Source organism: Micromys minutus (assembly GCF_963924665.1).
Source record: "Micromys minutus genome assembly, chromosome: X".
Lineage (NCBI taxonomy): Eukaryota > Metazoa > Chordata > Mammalia > Rodentia > Muridae > Micromys > Micromys minutus.
Window position 1 is genome coordinate 37,898,773 of NC_137970.1, and position 23,041 is coordinate 37,921,813.

Consider the following 23,041-nt stretch of genomic DNA (forward strand, 5'->3'; position numbering starts at 1 on the left):
GAATACTTTTCCCTATCATGAGTGTTTTGCTATTTGAAATGAAGTTACAAATTGTTCTTTCTAACCCTATGAAGAATTGAGTGAGAACTTTGATGAAGATTGCATTAAATCCATAGATTACTTTCAGCAAGTTGTCAATTTTACTATATTAGTTCTGTCAAACCATGATCATTGGAAATCTTTCCATCTTTTGAGATCTTCCCCAAATTATGTATTCAAAGACTTGAAGTTCTTTTTTTTTTCCTCTTTTTTTTAAAATTGGGTATTCTCTGCATTTACATTTCAGGTGTTATCCCCTTTCTGCCAATCCCGTAACCTCTCCTCTCTCATTGCCTCCATGAAGGTAGTCCCTCTCCCAAACACCCTCTCCCACATCAGCACCTTGGCATTCCTGTACACTTGGAAAACAAGTCTCCTCTGGATTAAAGTTCTCTTCTCTCAGTGATGCCAGAGAATGCTATCCTCTGATTCATATGTGCCTGGAGTCATGGGACTGTCCAGAAAAATTCACTGGGTGGTGTTTTTGACCCTGGGAACTATGGTGGGTTTGATTAGTTAATACCTTTGTTCTTCCCCATGTGGTTGCAGACTCTTTCAGTTTCTTCAGATTCTTCTCTAGCTCCTTCATTGTGGTCCCCATATTCAGACAAATAGTGAGCTGCAAGCATCCCCCTCTGTATCAGTATGGTTCTGGGAGAGCCTCTGAGGAGGCATTCCATATCAGATTCCTGCCAGTAATCAATACTTGGCATCAACAATAGTGCTTGGGTTTACTGGCTGCATATGAGGGTATTCCCAGGTAAGTCAGTCTCTGGATGATCCTTTTTTCAATCCCTGATCCTCTATTTGATCCTTCATGATCCTCTATTTGATCCCATGAAAGTTTTATTCTTAATTATAAGAAGGACTGAGGCATCCACATTCTTTGAGCTTCATAAGTTATGTAGATTTTTTGTGTATTCTGAGCTTTTTGGACTAGTATCTGCTTGTCAGTGAGTACTTACCAGGAGTGTTTTTTGTGACTGGACAACCTCTCTTGGGATAATAGCTTCAAATTCTATCCTCTACCTAGGAATTTTATGAAGTCAAGGTTTTTAATAGCTAAACAATACTCCATTGTGTTATGTACCAAAATTTTTATATCTATTCCTCTGTTAAAGGAAATCTGGGTACTTTCCAGATTCTGGGTGTTATAAATAAGGCTGATATCTATATCTATATATCTATATATCCATATATCCATATATCCATATATCTATATATCTATATATCTATATATCTATATATCTATATATCTATATATCTATATATCTATATATCTATATATCTATATATCTATCTATATATCTATATATCTATATTTCTATCTATCTATCTATCTATATATATATCTATATATCTATATATCTATATATCTATATATCTATCTATCTATCTATCTATATATCTATATATCTATATTTCTATCTATCTATCTATCTATCTATCTATCTATATATCTATATATCTACATATCTATATATCTATATATCTATATATCTATATATCTATATATCTATATATCTATATATCTATATATCTATATATCTATGTAGCTATATATCTATATATCTATATCTATCTATATCTATAATCTATATCTATATCTAACTATATTTACATCTATATCTATATCATCTATCATCTACATCTATCTATCTATCTATCTATCTATCTATCTATCTATCTATCATCTATCTATCTATCTATCCATCTATCTATCTATATGGTGGAATATGTGTCCTTGCTAGATGTTGGAGCTTCTTTTAGCTATATGCCCAGGAGTGGTATAGCTGGTAGTACTATGTTCAGTTTTCTGAGAAGCCTCCAGAATGATTTCCATAATGGTTGTACCAGCTTACAATGCCACCAAAAGTAGAGGAGTGTTCCTCTTTCTCCACATCCTCGCCAGCATATGCTGTCACCTAAGATTTTGATTTTAGCCATTCTAACTGGCGTGAAGTAGAACCTCAGGGTTGTTTTGATTTGCATTTCCCTGATTGCCAAGTATGTTGATAATTTCTTTAGGTGCTTCTCAGACATTCAATATTCCTGAGCTGAGAATTCTTTTAGCACTGTGTTCCATTTTTAATAACATTATTTGATTCTTTAGAGTACAACTTCTTGAGTTCTTTGTATATATTGGATAATAGGCCTCTATGAAATGTAGGATTGGAAAAGATCTTTTCCCAATCTGTTGGTTGCCATTTTGTCCTTTTGACAGTGTCCTTTGCCTTACAGAAGCTTGGCAATTTCAAGAGATCCCATTTGTTGCTTCTTGATTTTAGAGCATATAACAATGGTGTTCTGTTCAGCAAATTTTGCCCTGTTCCTATGTGTTCTAAGCTCATCCCCACTTTATGTTCTATTAGTTTTAGTTTACCTGCATTTATGTGGAAGTCTTTGATCCACTTGGACTTGAGCTTTGTACAAGGAGATAGGAAAGGATTGATTTGCATTCTTCTGAACACTGATTGCCAGTTCAATCAGGACATTTGTTGAAGAAGCTGTCCTTTTCACATTGAAAGCTTTTAGCTGCTTTGTTGTAGATTGTCCTGAAGCTGTTCATATTTTAATGTTAATTCCACTTTTGCAAGAAGGGCTGCCTAGTCACTTACTCATGAAGTGACTTCACTGGAAACTTTCCATTGTAATTAGAACAATAACGGGGAGCCAATATCTGGGCTAGGTAAGAGAGATGGAGAGAGGTGTCAGAGGGATGAGGAGGGGAGAAAAACTCCAAGATGAAAATCTACAAGGATGAACTAGTTCCAGTTGGGCTTAATTTTTGTTAAATAGCTATAAGCATTTAAGGATTTTATAAGTCTAATATCTCATATAGAATGGCACTTTGTATCTCTGTCTCTTTGATGAAATCTTGTTGTATAGAGGGTTTGTAGATTGAGAATTGAATATATAAACATGTATGAAAAGCTATCCGGCTGTAGAATTCTGTTTGTGTTGACTTTTTGGGTAATGAAACTCCCTGGGACAGAGGCAGTCACAAGCAGAGTAATACCACCAAGAGAAGGGAGTTGCACTGATGAAGAAAGACTATGGGGGCAGCTTGGACCTAGCAACAGAGGTGTAAAAAGCTCCATACAAAAACCGGGCCCTTGGAGTGAGACATCTGGGCTGAGAAAGAGAAAAAGACTTTTTATTTTTTAATATTTACTACAACACTTTGTCAAAGATCAAGTGACCATAGTTGTGTGGGTTTATTTCGGGGTCTTCGAATCTATTCCGTTGATCTACATGCTTGTCTCTGTAAAAATACCATGCAGTTTTCATCACAATACTGCTTGAGGTCAGGGATGGTGATTCCCCTGGAAATATTTTTATTGTTAAGAATAGTTTTGGCTATCCTCTGGTTTTTATTATTTCAAATAAATTTTCAAATTGCTCTTTCTAACTCTATGAAGGATTGAGTTGGAATTTTGACAGGGATTGCATTGAACCTGTAGATTGCCTTAGGCAAGATGGCCAGTTTTACTATGTTGATTGTTGTAGTCCATGAGAATGGGAGATCTTTCCACCTTCTGAGGTCTTCTTCAATTTCCTTCTTCAGAGATTTGAAATTCTTGTCATAAAGATCCTTAGCTTGCTTAGTTAGGGTTATACCAATATATTTTATATTATTTGTGACTATTATGAAGGGTATCTTTACATAATTTCTTTCCTAGCCAATTTATCCTTTGAGTAGAGGAAGGCTACTTGTTTGTTCAAGTAAACTTAAATCCAGCCACCCTCTCCACCTTAGTGACTTGGCATTCCTCTGCATTGGGAAAACATGACCTCCCTGGACCAAAGGTCTCTTCTCACATTGAAGCCAGACACTTCTATCTTCAGTTACATATGCAGCTGAAGCTATAGGTTTTTCAATGTGTGCTCAATGGTTGGTGATTTAGTTCATGGGAGTTCTGTAGGGTTTGGTTGGTTGATAATATTGTTCATCCCAGGAGGTTTCAACCCCTTTCATCTCCTTAAATTTGTTCTTTATCTCCTTCATTGGTGTCCCCATGTTCTGTCCTATGATTAACTGCAAGCATGCTCAGCTGTATCTGTTTAAACCTCCCAGAGCCCCTGAGGAAGCATCTTTATTTGATTCCTGCCAGAAAGTACTTCTTGGCATCAGCAGTAGTGCTTGCCTTTGATGGCTGCATACAGGGTGGATACCTAAGTGAGGAAGTCTTTAAATGATCTGTTCTTCATACCTTGATCCTCCATACCATCTTTTATTTCCTCCAGTGGGTGTTTTGCTCCCCCTACTAAGAAGGAGTGAGGCTCCCAACTTCGGGCCTTCCTTCTCTTTGAGCTTCATAAGGTCTGTGAATTGTTTCTTGGGTTTTCTGAGTTTTATGGGCTAGTATCTCCTTATCAGCGAGTGTATACCATGTGTGTTCTATTGTGACTGGGTTATCTCAGTCAGGATGATAGTCTCGAGTTCCTTCCATTTGCCTACCAATTTCATGAAGTCATTGATTTTAATAGAAGAGTAGTACTCAGTTGTGTAAATGTATGATGCAGTCTTTTTTTTTTTTTTTTTTTTTTTTACAATTGCTTTGTAATATAGCTTGAGATCAGAGATGGTGATTCCCCCAGAAGTGTTTTTATTCTTGAGAATAGATTTTGCTATTCTAGGTATTTTGTTATTTTGGATGAATTTGCAAATTGCTTTTTCCAACTCTATGAAGGATTGGTTTGGTATTTTGATGGGGATTCCCTGGATTTCGTAGATTGCTTTTGACAAGATGGCCATTTTTACAATGTTGATCCTGCCAATCCATGAGCATGGGAGATCTTTCTATCTTCTCAGATCTTCTGCAATTTCCTTCTTCAGAGTTTTGAAGTTCTTGTCATAAAGATCCTTCACTTGTTTGGTTAGAGTCACACCAAGTCATCTTATATTCTTTGTGAATATTGTAAAGGGTATCATTTCCCTAATTTCTTTCTCAACCTGTTATCCATTGCGTAGAGGAAGGCAGTTGATTTATTAGAGTTAATTTTATAGCCAACCATGTTGCTGAAGATGTTTATTAGTTGTAACAGTTCTCTGGTGGAATATTTGGGGTCACTTAAGTATACTATTATATCATCTGCAAATAGTGATATTTTGACTTCTTTCTTTCCAATGTGAATCCTTTTGATTTCTTTTTGTTATCTAATTGCTCTGGCTAGGACTTCAGTAATATATTGAGTAGGTAGGGAAAGAGTGAGCAGTGTTGACTAGTTCCTGATTTTAGTGAGATTGCTTTAAGTTTCTTTCCATTTAGTTTGATGTTTGCTACTGGTTTGCTGTATATTGCTTTTACTATGTTAAAGTATGGGCCTTGGATTCCTGATCATTCTAACAATTTACCATTATGGTATGTTGAATTTTGTTGAATGCTTTCTCAGCATCTAGTGAGAGGATCATGTTTTTTCTTTGAGTTTGTTAATATGGTAGATTACATGGATGGGTTTCCATATGTTGAACCATCCCTGCATCCCTGGGATAAAGCCTACTTGGTCATGGTAGATGAATGTTTTGATGTGTTCTTAGATTCGGTTTGCAAGAATTTTATTGAGTATTTTTGTATCAATGTTCCTGAGATAAATTGGTCTGAACTTCTCTTTATTTGTAGGGTCTTTGTGTGGTTTAGGTATGAGCGTAATTGTGGCTTTGAAGATTAAGTTGGGTAGCGTTCCTTCCATTTCTATACTATGGAGTAGTTTGCAGAGTATAGACATTAAATCTATAAAATTTGATAGAAATATCCACAACACCCAACTGGTCCTGTACTTTTTTTAAGTTGGAAGGCTTTTCATGACTGCTTTTATTTCTTGAGGTGATATGGGACTATTTATATTGTTTATCTGATGCTCTTTTAACTTTGGTATCTGGTATCTTTCTAGAAATTTAACCATTTCTTCCAAATACTCTAGTTTTGTTGAGTATAGGCTTTTCTAGTATGACCTGATGATTTTCTGAATTTCCTCGGTTTCTGTTGTGATGCCTCTCCTTTCATTTCTGATTTTTTAATTTGGATACTCTCTCTGTGCCCTCTAGTTAGACTGGCTAAGGTTTTATCAATCTTGTTGATTTTCTCAAAAAAAGAAAAGAAAAAGAAAAGAAAAAAATAACAGCTCTTTGTTTTCTTGATTCTTTGTGTAGTTCTTTTTGTCTGTATTTGGTTGATTTCTTCTCACAGTTTTATTACTTTTTGCTGTCTACTCCTCTTGGGTATAACTGCTTCTTTTTGTTCTAGGGCTTTAAACTGTGCTGTCAACCTGAGAGTGTATGCTCTCTCCAGGTTCTTTTGGGAGGCACTCAGAACTATGAGTTTTCCTCCCAGTACTGCTTTCATTGCATCCCATAAGTTTGGCTATGTAGTGGTGTCATTTTCAATAAATTCTAAAACAAAAAAATCCTGATTTCTTTCTTTATTTCTTCCTTGACCATGTTATCATTGAGCAGAACATTGTTCAGCTTCCATGTGTATGTTGACATTTTGTTTTTGTTGTTATTAAAGAGAAGCCTTACTCCATGTTGATCTGATAGGATGCATGAAAGTATTTCGATCTTCTTTTATCTGTTGAGGCCTGTTTTGTGATGACTATATACTTTGGAGATGGTATCTTGAGGTGCTGAGAAGAAAGTATATTCTTTTGTTTTTGGGTGGAATGCCCTATAAATGTCTGTTAATTCCAGTTTGTTTGTAACCTCTGCATGTTTTTCTCTGATTCTGTGTAGTTTCTGTCTCCATGATCTGTCCATTGATGGAAGTGGGGTGTTGAAGTCTCTCACTATTATTGTATGTGGTATAATATATGCTTTGAACTTAAGTAAAATTTCTTTTATAATTGTGGGTGCTCTTGTATTTGGAACCTAGATGTTCAAGATTGAGAGTTCATCCTGATAGATTTCTCTTGTGATACGTAAAAAGTGTTCTTTAAAATCTCTTTTATTTGATATTAGAATAGGTCCTCCATCTTGTTTCTTGGGCCCTTTTGCTTGGAAGGTTTTTCCCAGACTTTTACTCTGAGGTAGTTTCTGTTTTTGTCTCTGACATCAGTTTCCTGTATGCAGCAAAGTGTTGGATCCTGTTTACCTATCCAGTCTGAAAGTCTGTGTCTTTTTATTGGGAAATTGAGTCTATCAATGTTAAGAGAAATCATGGAAGAGTGATTATTGTTTCCTGTTATTATTGTTATTAGAGGTAGACTTATGTTTATGCTTGTGTGCTTTTCTACTTTTGGTTTCCTTCTGTGATTTTATTTATTTATTTATTATTCATTTATTTATTTATTTTTGCTTTTTCTTGGGTGTAGTTTCATTTCTTGAATTGGATTTTTCATTTACCATCCTTTGTAAGGATGGATTTGTGGACAGATATTGAGAAATTTTTGTTTTGTCCTGGAATATCATTTTTCTCATTTATGGTGATTGAGGGTTTTGCTGTATATAGTAACCTGAGTTGGCATTCATGTTCTCTTAGTGTCTTTATGATATCTATCCAGGATTTTCTAGCTTTCATAGTCTCTGTTGAGAACTCTGGTATAATTCTGCCTTTATATGTTAAATGACCTTTTTTTCCTTACAGATTCTAGTATTCTTTCTTTGTTTCTAATATTCAGTGTTTTGACTATTATGTGTCAGGAAGAATTTATTTTCTGGTCCAATCTATTTGGAGTTTTGTAGGTTTTCTGTATGTTCATGGTCATCTTGTTCTTAAGGACAGGGATGTTTTCTCCTATAATTTTGTTTAATATGTTTGCTGTGCCTTTTAGTTGATTTTCTTCACCCTCTTCTACATCTATTATCCTTAGTTTTGGTCTTCTTATTGTGTCCTGAATCTCCTGGACATTTTGTGCTAGGAGATTTTTGATTATTATATCTCTGACTGTTTTGTCTATGTTTTCTTTTTCTTTTTTAATTGAACTTAATTTTAAAAAAAGATAAATGTACATATTTTAAGCATTTTTGCATAAAAATATATGAATAAATTTTGTCAGTACTTGATGTTTTTAAAGGTTTGATAGTATGTATTACAATTTTACTAGCTAATATGAGCATAAAGTACATGTAAAACAAGATGTAAATTGGATATAGTCAAAGATTTCTTGGTCTGTAAAAATCAAGTATAATGGTTTTTCTTTTTATTTATTTATTTATTTATTTATTTATTTATTTATTTATTTTGAATACATTTTTTAAGGTTGTAACTAAGTATTTGTGGGTACATAGACATACACATATGTATATATGTAACAATAATATAGGAAAAGAGGCTATTAATTTGAGGGAATAGGAGAGAGACTAGGAAGGGCTGTAGGGAGGAAAGGGGGATGTGATACAGTTCTATATTAATTAAAATATATTGTTTTTTGTTGAACTTCACACAGTCTGTGAGTCGTTTCTGGGGTGTTCAGAGCTTTCTGGGGTTAGTATCCCATTATCAGTGACTGCATATTATGTCTGTTCTTTTGTGACTGGGTTATCTCACTCAGGATGATATTCTCTAGATGCAACCATTTTCTTAAGAATTTCACGAAGTCATTGATTCTGATAGCTGAGTAGTACTCCATTGTGTAAATATACCACAATTTCTGTATCCATCCATCTACTGAAGGACATCTGGGTTCTTTCTAGCTTCTGGCTATTATAAATAGAGCTGCAATGAACATTGTGGTGCATGTATCTTTGTTATATGTTGGAGCGTCTCTGGGGTAAATGCCCAGAAGTGGAATAACTGGGTCTTCAGGTAGTACTATGTCCATTTTTCTGAGAAACTGCCAGAATGATTTCCAGAGTGGTTGTACCAGTTTACAACCCCACCAGCAGTGGAGAAGTGTTCCTCTTTTTCCACATCTTCCCCAGCATCTGTTGTAATCTGAGTTTTGGATCTTGGCCAATCTGACTGGCATGAGGTGGAATCTCAGGGTTGTTTTCATTTGCATTTCCCTGATGGCTAAGGATGTTGAGCACTTCCTTAGATGTTTCTGAGCCATTCAATATTCCTTGATTGAGAAATGTATGTTTAAATCTGTACCCCATTTTTTAATAGGGTTGTTTAATTCTCTGGTGTCTAGCTTTTTGAGTTCTTTGTATACCTTGGATATTAGGCCTCTATCTGATGTGGGGTTGGTAAAGACCTTTTCCCACTCTGTTGGCTGCCATTTTTTTTTTTTTTTTTTTTTTTGATAGTGTCTTCAGCCTTACAGAAACTTTATAATCTCATTAAGTTCCATTTGTCAATCTTTGACCTTAGAGCTTGAGCCATTGTTGTTCTGTTCAGGGAATTTTCTCCTGTGCCTATGAGTTCTAAAGTTTTCCCTACTTTCTCATCTAATAGTTTCAGTGTACCTGTATTAATATGGAGATCTTTGATCCACTTAAACTTGAGCTTTGTACAAGGAGATAAGAAAGGGTCTATTTTCATTCTTCTGCATGCTGAGTGCCAGTTGGACCAACACCATTTGTTGAATAGGCTGTCCTTTTTCCATTGAATGTTTACAGTTCCTTTGTCAAAAATCAGGTGACCATATACATGAATAACAAAAGACCTAGAATAGTGCAATCCATCCTCAACAACAAGAAAACATCTGCGGGAATCACTATCCCTGACCTCAAGCTATATTACAAGGCATAAGGTTTTTTCATTTTTTTTTTTTTTTTTTTGGCCTTTGTTTGTCTTGAACTTTATGTAGTCTCTGAGCTGTTTCTGGGTTGTTCAGAGCTTTCTGGGGTTAGTATACAATTATCAGTGACTGCATATTATGTCTGTTCTTTTGTGACTTGTCTATGTTTTCTATGTTGTCTTCGACTCCTGAGATCCTCTCTTCTATCTCTTGTAGTCTGTTTGTGATGCTTTCATCTATGACTCCTAATTTCTTTCTTTCTTTCTTTCTTTCCTTCTTTCTTTCTTTCTATTTTCCATCTCCAGGGTTGTCTCTTTTTGTGTTTTCTTTATTGTTTCTATTTCTGGTTTTAATTCCATCATCTGTTTGGTTGTGTTTTCTTCTGGTTGTTTTGTTGATTTCTTCTGGTTCTCTTGAAATTGTTATTCATGTGCTTCTTGAAGATCTCCATCATCATCATGAAGTATGATTTCAAATCTAAGTCTTGTTTTTCTGATGTGTTTGTTAATCCCGTAGTTGCTGTGGTGGGAGAGCTGGGTTCTCATATTGCCAGGTTGTCTTGGTTTCCATTTCTTAGGTTCTTTTGCTTTCCTCTTGCCATCTTATTGTCTGTAATTATATGGGCTCTTGTCACTCACTGGTGCCTGTCTCTTCTGTGGATTTGATGACCCATGGCTCATGTAGGAAATTGCTTCTGGATGTTCATCTCTTTGTGGGGAAGCAGTGAGTTCTAATGGCAATGATTCAGTTCTGTCTTTGTGGACTCAGGTGTGGGAGACCTTGTGAGGCTCTTCTGGTAGCTCAGCCCTCTGCCCACAGGTCTTGAAATCTACTGGAAGAGACCCAGCTCTTTTCTAGACCAAAAAAGACTCTTTTCCAGAAAGCTCCATGCTCTCTGAGCTCTGAGAACTCCTAACTGGGATTTTGTCCCAGGCTCTCAGCTGGTTCAGGTGTATAAGAACCTGTGCAGCCAATCTGTGAGTTCAGTATTTCCCAGGTAGATCCCAAGTCCTGATAACAGATACAGGTGCCTTTCCAGAGAGCACTGTGGTCTCTGAGCCCCGAGAACTGGTGTTATCTCCCTGGGCTTGTGCCCCAGGCTCTTTTATCTATCTATCTATCTATCTATCTATCTATCTATCTATCTATCTATCTATCTTTCTTTCTTTCTTTCTTCCCTTTTTATAGCATATATTTTGTTTACATTTTAAATGTTATCCCCTTTAACCGTTTCCTCTCCATAACACCACTATGCCGACCCCATTCCCCCTGTGTCTTTAAGGGTGCTCCCCTACCCACCCACCCACCAACCTTCTTCCCCCTCCCCACCATGACATTTTCCTGCACTGGGGCATTGAGCCATGGCAGGACCAAGGATTCTTCTCACATTGATGCCCAACAAGGCATCCTCTGCTACATATGCAGCTGGAGCCATGGGTCATTCCATGTATACACTTTAGATATTGGTTTAGTCCCTGGGAGCTCTGGTTGGTTGGTATTGTTGTTCTTATGGAATCACAAACCCCTTTAGGTCCTTCAATCCTTTCTCTAACTCTTCCATTGGAGACCCCAATTCTCAGTTCAGTGGTTGGCTGTGAGCATCTACCTCTGTATTTGTCATGATCTGTCAGAGCCTCTCAGGAGACAGCTATATCAAGCTCCTGTCAGCACATACGTCTTGGCCTCAGTAATATTGTCTTGGTTTGGATGCTGTATATGGGCTAGATCTCCAAGTGGAACAGTTTCTGAATGGCCTTTGCTTCAGTCCCTGCTTAAACTTTGTCTCTGTATTTCCTCCTGTTAATATTTTTTCTCCCCCTTCTAAGAAGGACTGAAGCATCTGCACTTTGGTCTTCCTTCTTCTTGAGCTTCATGTGGTCTGTGAGTTGTAGCTTGGGTAATCCAAGCTTTTGGGCTAATATCCACTTAACAGTGAGTGCATACCACGTGTGGTTTTTTGTTTGTTGTTTGTTTGTTTGTTTTTTGGTGATTGGGTTACCTCACTCAGGTCTTGCTTCTGAGTCCTTTGTGCTATAATTACAGGCATGTGCTTTTGCTTTAGTATTTTTAATAGTTTTATAATGTATAAAATAATATTGGAAATATATTATTATATTGTGTATTATATTTTACATACTTTATATTGTATGCTGTATACAGTATAGTATATAATAAATTTCATATTATATATTATGTATAGTTGTATATTACATATGTACATATATATGTAATACATATTTATAATTAGTTGACATAAAGTCTCATTTAGCCCTTCCTTTCTGGAACTTGCTATATATGAGGTTAGCCTCCCACATGCAGAGGTCCTTATGAATCAAACTCATTAGGCTGAGAACATTGATATGTGTCCCCATACCTGAGAAGTAATGCCATAGAGATACTGTTTTAAAATTTAAGGTGGAAAGCAATACAGGAAGCTACTATAACATTTGTTATATATACACCACTACTCCCATCACTATCACCGCACAAGTTGCTGAATTATTGGCTTAATTACTGTGTAATTTTTCCCTCTTTCTTTTGGTACATGGATACATAACAGATCACCATTTCTAGCTTCTTCTGGTCTATAAAGCAATTTATTAAATGTAAAAACAAAAGAATACCTTACCAGATTTGTAAAATACATCAAAAATACTCAAAATCAATAATGTTTCTACTTTATTGTTAAAGGCACAGGAAACAGGAATGTAATTTTATTTTCAGATAATAAAAGCATTTTCTTTGGTACAAATTACAGCTGTTTGGCTAAGGAAAAAGAACTTTAAAATCACCTTTTCACTACTTCTAATCTCCTTTTGAAGTAAATGTCAGTTAGGATGATAATTATTAAACCACCTTCATTAATTGATCAAAGTAAGTGACATATCTTTTTCCAAAGACAACTAAAATTATGCCTTCTTAAAAGTTGTTTATAGTTCCCTTAAAGAAACACCTGACCTATAAGTTATGATTATCTTGCAGAATACATTATTAGGACCTGCAAACATTAAAGAGTAGGAAGTTTTCTGTTTCTTCAAGACACTTTTTTTATACCTTCAATGAAATTAACAGTAAATAAATCATTCCAGCTTTAATATCTTTAAATTTTCTCCTCAGAATTATTCTGATCAACTTGCTTCTGTATGTGACTTGTGCCTTCTTCCTTTCAGCTTTTTAAATACCTTTTATTAATTATGTATATTTAGTGTTTTAGACATAATTTAATTCAGAATGTTTCTTTTCTGATCCTATTTATTTTGTATTCTTCAGTCTTCCTTACTAAAATGGATATCTTTTTTTCTATATTTGAGATATTATCTTCTATGACTTTATTGAAAATATCTATGCCTTTGTGAGATAGGGCAAGAGCACAAAGGTTATTTCAGCTTCTCTATTTGCTTGAAGCCTTTTTAGGTTTGACTAAAATTTCATCTCCTTGATAGAAAACTATATGGGAAATTACCAAGTTCTAATCTAGGAACCTGAGGACAAGATGCTCCAGCTAATTTATCTTGACTTCTGTTAAACTGCCTGCTTGTGTAAAACCTCTCCCTCCAGCAAGCTACTTTGGTTCTGTTAAACTGCTCACTTTCTAAAAATCTTCCCCTGCAGCTGATAAGATAACAGGATATGTATTTTATCTTTAAAAGTCTTTTCCTCTAATCACTTAGTGCTATATTTGGGACCTAAGTAAGTGGACTGGAGCAGGGAAAAATAAAACTTTCAATTAGCAATAATCTGTATCTGAGTGGTATTCTCTGGTGGGCTTCCTGTAACATCTTGCCTAGGATTCTTTTCTTTGTTCCCAATTTGAAAATTTGGTCTTTTCCTAAAGTCCCCCCCCCCTTTTTTCTGTTCTGTTCACATACTTTTAAAATTGTCATTGACTGTGATTAAATGATCTTATTCTTTTACATTATCCTCAAACCCTGATATTCTGTCCATTCAAGATTTGATTTTATGGAATGAAGATTTTGCTGAAATTTTTACATGGCTTATTGATTGCTTTCATTTATAATATCATTTCAGTTTGTATTTTCTTTGGTGGCTTTTGTCTCTTTCTGAACTCTGAAGGCTTAAGAACCTAAAAGCCTTAGGTGGGCTGAGAAACTTCTAAAGGGAGAGTTGACTTAGCTAATAACACTGTGTGTTCTATTAGGATCCAGGATTAACATAAGAATGTCTACTGCTATATACCACTATAAGACTGCTGGGCAACTGATCTGCAGATCAAATTTCCCATCACCAAATTCTCTCTTTCTGCTCTATAAAACATCAACCCCATTCTGCCACATAAGCACTGTCTCCACTCCTCTAGAGAGACTGGAATTCTTCATTCCTCTGATTAAAGGTAATCTGCTTCTGGAGATTCATGCATATTTTCTTTTATTTTCATGTTTTCCTCTAACTGTCCCTATCTCACAAATTTCATTTTTATATCCCAAATTGGCTTTTCTATACTATTGAACTGATAGTATTTTTTGAGAATTAATTAAGAATTAGTTGTATACTCTTTGAATGTATTCACATGCTTTATATGTTTTCTTTAAGATTCAGGATGTACAGGATCTTTGTACATATTTATAATTATTATTTTGAATTCTTTTTCTAGAATTTTATCTACATTACTCTTGTTAGTAGATATTACTATAAAAATGTACATTTTTGGAGGACACATCTTGTTTTGGCTTTTTCTGTTACTTGAATTGACCTAACAGATATGAAGATATAATTTTTAAAAAAATCCCCAAATCTGACTAGCACACTACTAAAACAATGGACCACAAAGAAATCATAATTTCCCCAGGAATTTTATACTGAGAGAAAAAAAAAAAAAAAGACCTTGTCTCACACAAAGAGATTTCACACAGTTCTAACAACTCGTAACACCATCTTGTCAGATGAGCCTAGGCAATGTAGTTAGGAATTTACCTCGACTGGAACTGCTTAGATATTTGTACTATTGACCTGTTATTTAAACTATAATTCCACTTCAGAATCCCTTTGGACTTGGCAGGGAAGTTAGAACACTCTGCCTTCTTTGTACAATGAACCATTGAATAAATTTCCTTTGTCTGCTTTCTACCATTATTTTGGCTCCTTTTATTAGCTTACAGAGGATTGTTGACCACTCTCTGATATTACAAGTGGGTTTACCTTGGAATTTGCCCATTTTCAGTTAGTTTATTAAGACTTTTTGGTACACTTAAGTTTCTCATAAAACTTGTGTGTCACAACTTTTTTTTTTTTTTTTTTTTTTTTTTTTTGGCCTTATATCCTAAATAAGGAAACTAAAAGACCCAAATTGAATGTATTTCGTGTGCTTTTACTTTAACTCTTTTCTCATTTTGTATTGTCATATTCGGATTTGCTTATTTTTAGCTTATTTTATAGTTGTTCCTTATGTGCCTCATTGTTTACTAGTATGAGACAGAAAGGGTGTAAAATCATATGGGCAGGGAAGTGGGAAAGATCTCAAAGAAGTTGGGAGAGAGATAACCATAATCAGAATATATGTATGGAAAATTATCTATTTTCATTGATGAAGTAACTATTACAATTCACAATATTCAATTTTAAAAAGTAGAAAGCAGAAGCTGAAGAGATGGTTCAAAGGGTCATAGGAATGGCTGCCCCTCCAGAGGACCTTGGTTTGATCCACAAAATACACATGATAACACAAAACAGACTTTAACTCTGGTTTTAGGGTGTCCAATATCCTATTATGGCCTCTGTGGGCACTAGACACAAACATGGTATGCAAAAATACATGCAGACAAAGCAACCATATGCATTAAATAAAATAATACAAAGTAATAAAAGCAGAAAACATGAAAAATGACTTATTTAAAATGCCCACATTGGGAAGAGGAATAAAGAAATCCAAATTATTCTTATTATAGTACTGAAGGGAGATTTGAGTTTAAATAGTGAATGAAGGATATTCACATCTAAGCAGTCCACTGTCAAATTGTGATCCCCACCTTATAAACCATGCCTCTATTTTTAGTATGTGTTTATTTATCATTCTCTATTCTATGTATGCCTATTATCTCTATTTTTTAACCCAATAACTTAATAATACTAGTCACTAATCTCATGGCAACTTATACTTTCTTTTTTTCTTGTACTTTTCACATTTAACTATAGTAACTAATTTATGAGGCCACAAAGTACTATTAGTATGATTTCATTCTCTAAAACAACTGGAATGTAAGTAGTGACTGTTTATAGTCAAATGGTGTTATTTGTTTCAGTTATGTCGATTTTTTAATTGGATATTTTATTTATTTACATTTCAAATGTTATTTGCCTTCCTGGTTTCCTACCCAGAAACTCCCTATCCAATCCCCATCCCCATGCTTTTATGAAGGTGCTCACAGATCCACTTATCTAATCCTGCCTCCCTGCCATTGCATTCTCCTACACTGGGGTATCAAGCCTTTACAGAACCAAGGACCTCTCCTCCCAGTGATGCTTCACAAGTCCATCCTCTGCTACACATGTAGCAGGATCCATGGGTCTCTCCATGAGTATGCTTTGGTTGGTAGTTTAGTCCCTGGGAACTCTGAAGGATCTCGTTGGTTGTAATTGTTCTTTCTATGGGGTTGCAAACTCCTTCAATACCTTCGCTTCTTTCTCTAACTCCCCCGTTGTGGACCCTATGCTCAGTCCAATGATTTGATGACTGCATCCACATCTGTATTTGTCAGGCTCTGACAGAGCCTCTCATGGGACAGTTATATCAGGCTCCTGTCAGTAAGTATTTCTTGACATTTTCAATAGCTTCTGGGTTTGATGTCAGTATATGAGGTGAATCCCCAGGTAAGAATGTCTCTGGTTGTCTGTTCACTCAGTCTCTGCTCCACACTTTGTATTTCCTTAAGATAATTGAAATTCTGGGTTAAAATTTGGGGATGAGTGGATGGATCCATCCCCCAACGAGGGGGCCTTGCCTAACCTCTCAATAGGGTCTCTACAGGTTCTCCCTCCACTTTTTTGGGTATTGCACCTAATCTCATTCTTGTTGGATCCTGGGAGCATCTTGTTTTCTGGAATCTGGGACGTGGTGGTTTTGCTGTCCCCATTCTCAATTGCTATACACCTCTGTTCAAATTCCTGACCCTGTGTAATTATCCCTGTCTCTTCTTACACCTGATCTTCCCCCTTTCCCAATTCCATACTTTATTCCTCACAATTCTCTCCCACCTTCTATCTCCTGTGATTATTTTGTTACCCATTATAACAAGGACTGAAGCATCCACACTTTAGTCTGTCTTGTTCTCAAGCTTCATATGATCTGTGAGTTGTATCTTGGGTATTCTGAGCATTTGGGCTAATATCCAATTATCAATAAGTGCATACAACATGTGTTCTTTTGTGACTTGGTTGTCTCCCACAGGATGATATTTTCTAGTTCCATCCATTTGCTGAAGAATTTCATCAAGTCATTGCTTTGTACCACATGTTCTGTAACCATTCATCTGTTGAATGATATCTGGGTTGTTCACATTGCTGACTATTATAAATAAGGCTGCTATTAACATAGAGGAGCATGTGTCCTTGCTGTATGTTGGAGCATATTTTAGGTATATGCACAGGAGTGGTATAGCTGGGTAACCAGGTAGTACTCTGTCCAATTTTCTGAGGAACAGCCAGACTGATGTCCAGAGTGGTTGTGGCAGTTTGCAATCCTACCAACAAAATGTTTCTCTTTCTCCACATTCTCACTAGCACCTGCTCAACTGAGATGTTGACCTTAGCCATACTGACTGGTGTGTGAGGTGGATTCTTTGTTTCTGTAGCCCATTTTTAATAGGGTAACTGTGTTCTTTGGGGTCTAACTTCTTGAGTTCTTTCTGTATATTGGATATATTTACCCTCTCTTGGATGTAGGAGTGGTAAAGATCTTTTTCCCAATCTTTTGGTTGCAATTTTGTCCTATTGATAGTGTTTTTTGCCTTACAGGAACTAGTTAAGTAGTTTTTAATTTCCAGGTTCTGTTTCTTTTATTTTTTTATTATATACTCTATTTACATTTGAAATGTTATACCCCTTTGCCAACCCTGCTCCCCTCCCCTTCCCCCTTTATTTGTATTCACAAAGGTACACTAGCTCCCAATCACCCTCTCTTGATGTTGGTATCCTGGCCCTCAAGTGGGGCTGGAAAAGGACCTGTTCCCAGAGTGTACCACTCTAGCTGTCCCCCAGGAGTTAAAGGATATCCCTTCCAGGACAGCCTGAAGGATGTGTGGTAATCTCTTTGTGGGCTCAGGTGGAAGAGCTTTTCAAGGCTGTTCTAGGACCTCAGCTGTCTGTGGGTGGGTCCTGAGTCTTGATGGCAGTCACCAGGCTCTCTCACCTGGGCTCAGGTGGGAGAATGCTTGTAAGACTTGTCTGTGGGCTCAGCCATGTGCAGGCCCGTTCTGAGTCTTGTTGGAGGTCATTCTTCCCCTCCAAGCCCTGATTTTTGATGGTGGTCACCCATCCCTCTCTGTGGGCCAGAAAAGACCTAATCCCAGAGTGCACCATGCTATTTGTGCTCCAGGAGTTCCTGGAGATCCATCTGTGGTGACTGTTTGTTGCACACTTACTGTGTGCTCAGGTAGAAGAGCACTTGTGAGGCTGTTCTGGGATCTCAGCCATCTGCAAGCAGGTCCTGAGTCCTGATGTGGTTCACCTGGCCCTCTCTCTGCTTTAGTTGGCTTCTTGATGACAGGTGGCAAGATCTAAATTAAGGCAAAGATTGTGACCCTAGATTCAGGAACAAACTGGCCATGGTTTCTCTACTGTCTACTAATTTTGTTATATATTTGCATTTCAGTAAAATACTATGAAATCAAAAGCTGTAAAACAGAAAGAAGGAACATAGTTTCTGAAATACTAAATGAAGGAACAGTATCCTTGTTTAGTAGGGGGAAAAAAGCCATGCTATGCCCTTTAATTACCTTTGCATGTGTTTCGTATTGTAGATCATTCTTGCTTAAAATAGGTCTCATTCATTTTTATGTTCTTCAGTAATCGAACCCATGAGTCATCATAAGAGTTAAAAATGTTATCTACATTTTATCATTTTTATTACTATATAAACTATTTAATTCCATTGCAGTCTGGAAATATTTTTCTATGCAACTTCTCAATAATTACATTGACTCATTTATCTACAGATCTTTTATCTATAGAATACTCCTTCATCAGCTGGACATTCAAAATTTTTTATTACCTGTCTTTTACTGGTTTGTATTGTTAACTAATATCTATACATCCATTTAAATAAAATCTTTGTTTCCGTATGGCTAAATAAATAATTTTACATTAATCTGGTCATCTATTCCCAAAAATACTTTTTCTATGATGTATGATATTTATTGTCTAGGAGCCTTGATTAGGTTCTTACTTACTGATAAAACTTTTGTCTAACCATATAAACCAAATAGAAATGTGTCATTTATTAAACAAAATCTCATGAGTAAGTAATACAAGGGATTGGAAGCTATCATTTGTCTGTCAACTTGATAATGATGAGAAAATGAGAAAAACTAGTTGTTTACCTATGCCTGACTTCATTCAAGTTGATCTCATCTAACATGTAGGGTATTTGTGTATAAATTATATCTCAATGAGTATTTGTCAACTACTTTTATACGACTGCTTTTTTAACTTGGAAAATAATCTACATTAATGCAGCATTAGCATTTACTATTTTAAATAAAAGTTAATGGGCAGTAAACCTCAAAGTATGAATAGAGTTCTGCCATCTTAATTCACTATATAACATGAATTTTTTGAAGTTTATTGTTTATTGTATATTCTCTGATTTACATTTCAAATGTTATCTCCTTTCCCCCTACACTCATCCTTACACCCCCTCCACTTGTTTCCATGAAGGTGCTCCCTTTCCCAACCACCCTCTCTACCTCAGTGCCTTGGTGTTCCCCTATACTGGGAAAATGAATCTTTACTGGAACAAAGTCCTCTTATCCCATTGATGCCAGACAATTCTGTCTTCTGCTACATATGCAACTGGAGCAAGGGGTCTCTCCATAAAAGCTCATTGGTTGGTGTTTTAGTTCTGGGGAGTTCTGGAGAGTTTGGTTTGTTGATAATGTTCTTCCCATAGGGCTTCAGTCCCTTTCAGCTCCTTCAGTTTTTTCTCTAGCTCCTTCATTGGAGTCGCCGTGTTCTGTCCAATGGTTAGCTGCAAGCATCCTCAACTGTATCTGTAATAACATCAATATTTAGCGTTTTTTATTATATAAATTAAAATGTACTTTTTTTCTCAATGTATGAGATAATTCAAGATGCTGTATGGCTATTTCTCTTTAATCTTACCCAAGCCTATGTAAAAAAGGGCAACGAAGGGCAAGAAGTGTATCATACTATACTGAAAATTATGTTTGAATTCCAAACAATCAAAGTCCCCATTGTACATTTGTAGAATAGGACAGCACATTTGTAGACAAATTGAAATGAATTAAAACTATAATTTTTCTAGTGGCCAATTTTGGATAATTATTTCTAAGATTAGCATTCCATACTACATAAAAGCTCTGTAGTTTCTGACTAATGGTTGAAGTGTATTTCAGAAAAATAGTAAGACCACAGAAAACACCTCAGCATTATTCATTTGTTTGTATATAATTCTACTTAATATTTCTACAACCTTGACTAAGAGGCAACAAAGTAGTTGTAGTTACCCAGAAGTCTTTGTTTTCCAAATCTCTTTTTGCAGTGTATGCTATCCATACTGTGGTTTGAATAGGTTTAGCCCCCATGGTCTCATGTATTTGAACACTTAGCCCATAGGGAGTGGTAGTATTAGGTGGTATGGCCATAGTCACGGTCTCTCTTCACAATAGTAGAAACCATAACTATGCCACATACATTTTAACCATTTTTCCTTTTCTTTTACATGTTTAGTCATTTTTTTCAATACAATTTTGGAGAAGATGGAGGTTTTAGGGTCTTTTTCTTATGAGGTATTTCTTTTAAGGAGTTATTACCTTTGTCCTATAAAATGGTAAATTTAGGCCTTACTATAGTGAGTCTAGGGCTTGGCCTTCTTCATGTGTCAAAATCCAATTGATATCTCATATGTGCTCCAAACTTTCCTATATTCTTACAATTATATCACCTATAGCATCTCTGTGTTTCAAGTTTCTTCGTATACTTCTTTGCTTAGCCTCTCAGAATCTTATGGTATATCTGTTTAATTTAGGAACTGGCCAAGAACTCAAATAAACCTTTTTGCATATGATTTTTAGTGTTCTTTCTAAAAGATAACTCATACATATTTATCTATTCACTGGGTATCAGCAGTCCCAATAGCACCTAACAGTTTATTGTTTCTTGAACTTGGTGAGCCTTCTGTTTCTCTCTGAGTTCTTTGAATCTTTATTCTTTAACTACATTATTTTCTGTGTATGTTATTTTGTCAACATGTACATCTATGCACCACATGTATGCACTGTGATTGTAGAGGCCAGAAAATGGTATGAGATCTCCCCTAAACCAGAATTATAGCCCCATTGTAAGTTGCTGTGTGGGTGTTATTAGTTGAATCCAAGTCCTCTGGAAGATTTCAAACTGTCTCTTGTACATTCATCTTCAAATCTTTTATAAATCAGTCTATTGGTTTGAATATATTTGTCCTAATCACTGTTCCTGTTTGCACCTCCACCTGCACCCCTGGTAGATCAGTGCACATCCCCTCCCCCAGGGACCTACAGAGTGCCTGTATACCTGCATGCCACAAAGGTGACACCCCTGCCCCAGAACACATGCCAGCTGGGTTCCCCACAGTGTCCAGCAGATGTGGATATTATTATGATCTGTCTGAACCCCATTGCCTTTCAGTCTATATCTCCACCAGCACTCATGGCAGATCAGAGTGCCTACTACCCCCATCCACCACCCCAAAACCTACTTGGCTCCCAGAAGATCTGTCCTCACCAAGGAACTAGGAAGACCAATTTAACTAGAGGCAGACATTATTACCTTACTCCCAGGAGGTCTGACCTAACTCAGGTCACCCAGCTCTATCTGCCTCCAAGAAGAACTGATAAACTCAAAGATATACCCAGGCTAGTTAACACCAAAGATAACCAGACAGCAAAAGGCAAGCACAAGAATATAAGCAACTAAAGCTAATATTATTTAGTACCATCAGAACCCAGTTCTCCTTCTACAGCAAGTCCTGGGTACTCAAACATACGTGAAGAATAAAATTCTGGCCTAAAATTCCAACTAATAAAGATAATAAATGCCTTTAAATAGTATATAAATAACAGGAAAATACAAGCAATCAGGTAAAGGCCCTTAAATAATAAATAAACAAATTCCTTAAAGAAATACAGGAAAATACAAAGTGGTAAAGAAATTGAACAGTCCAAAACATAAAAAATGGAAATAGAAATAATAAAGAAATAACAAATGGAGACAACAATGAAGATAGAAAATATAGGAAAGAGATCAGGAACTACAGAGGCAAGCATCACAACAGAATACAAGATATGGAAGAGAGAATCTCAGGCTCAGAAGACACTATAGAATATATGGAAACATGACACAAAAAAATGGGTAAAAAGTTTTTAACCCAAAACGTTCATGGCATGTGGGACACAATGAAAAGACCAAACCTAAAAATAATAGGAATAGAAGTGGGTGAAAATTCCCAGTCAAAAGGGGCAGAAAATATCTTCAATGAAATCATATTTTTAAAAAAACCTTCCAAAAAACTGGAAAACCTAAAGGAAATGGATGAATTCCCAGACAGACACCAGATACTAAAGTGAAACCAGGACCAGGTAAACCATCTAAATAATCCCATAACACCTAAAGAAATAGAAGCAGTCATCAAAAGCCTCCCAACCAAAAAAAGCCAGGGACCAGATGGGTGCAGTGCAGAATTCTATCAGACATTTACTGATGACTTAATACCAATACTCTCCAAAATATTCTACAAAATAGAGTCAGATGGAACACTACCCACTTAATTCTTCGAAGTCACAATAACTCTCATTCCTGAACCACACAAAAACCCTACAAGGAAAAAGAACTTCAGACCAATCTCCCTTATGAACATTGATGTAAAAATACTCAAGAAAATCCTTGCAAACCAAATCCAAGAACATATCAAAACGATCATTCACCATGATCAAGTAGGCTTCATCTCTGGGATGCAGGGATGGTTTAATATATGTAAATCCATCAATATAATCCACCATATAAACAAACTCAAAGAAACAAAACCACATGGTCATCTCACTAGATGCTGAGAAAGCATTTAACAAAATTCAACAACCCTTCATGTTACAAGTCTTGGAAAGAACAAGAATCCAAGATCCATACCTAAACATAAGAAAAGCAATGTACAGCAAAC

General features: G+C 36.0%; 1 pseudogene across 1 annotated transcript in view; it reads right to left on the reverse strand.

The window, feature by feature from the left end:
- The window catches only part of LOC308414869 (protein PPP4R3C1-like), a 24,009-nt pseudogene extending 3,514 nt beyond the window's left edge, over positions 1 to 20,495 (reverse strand). Inside the window, exon 1 of the transcript in view lies at positions 20,358 to 20,495. The product of the transcript in view is annotated as a protein PPP4R3C1-like (transcript). The remainder of the gene's footprint in view (positions 1 to 20,357) is intronic.
- Between the last annotated feature and the right edge of the window lie 2,546 nt (positions 20,496 to 23,041).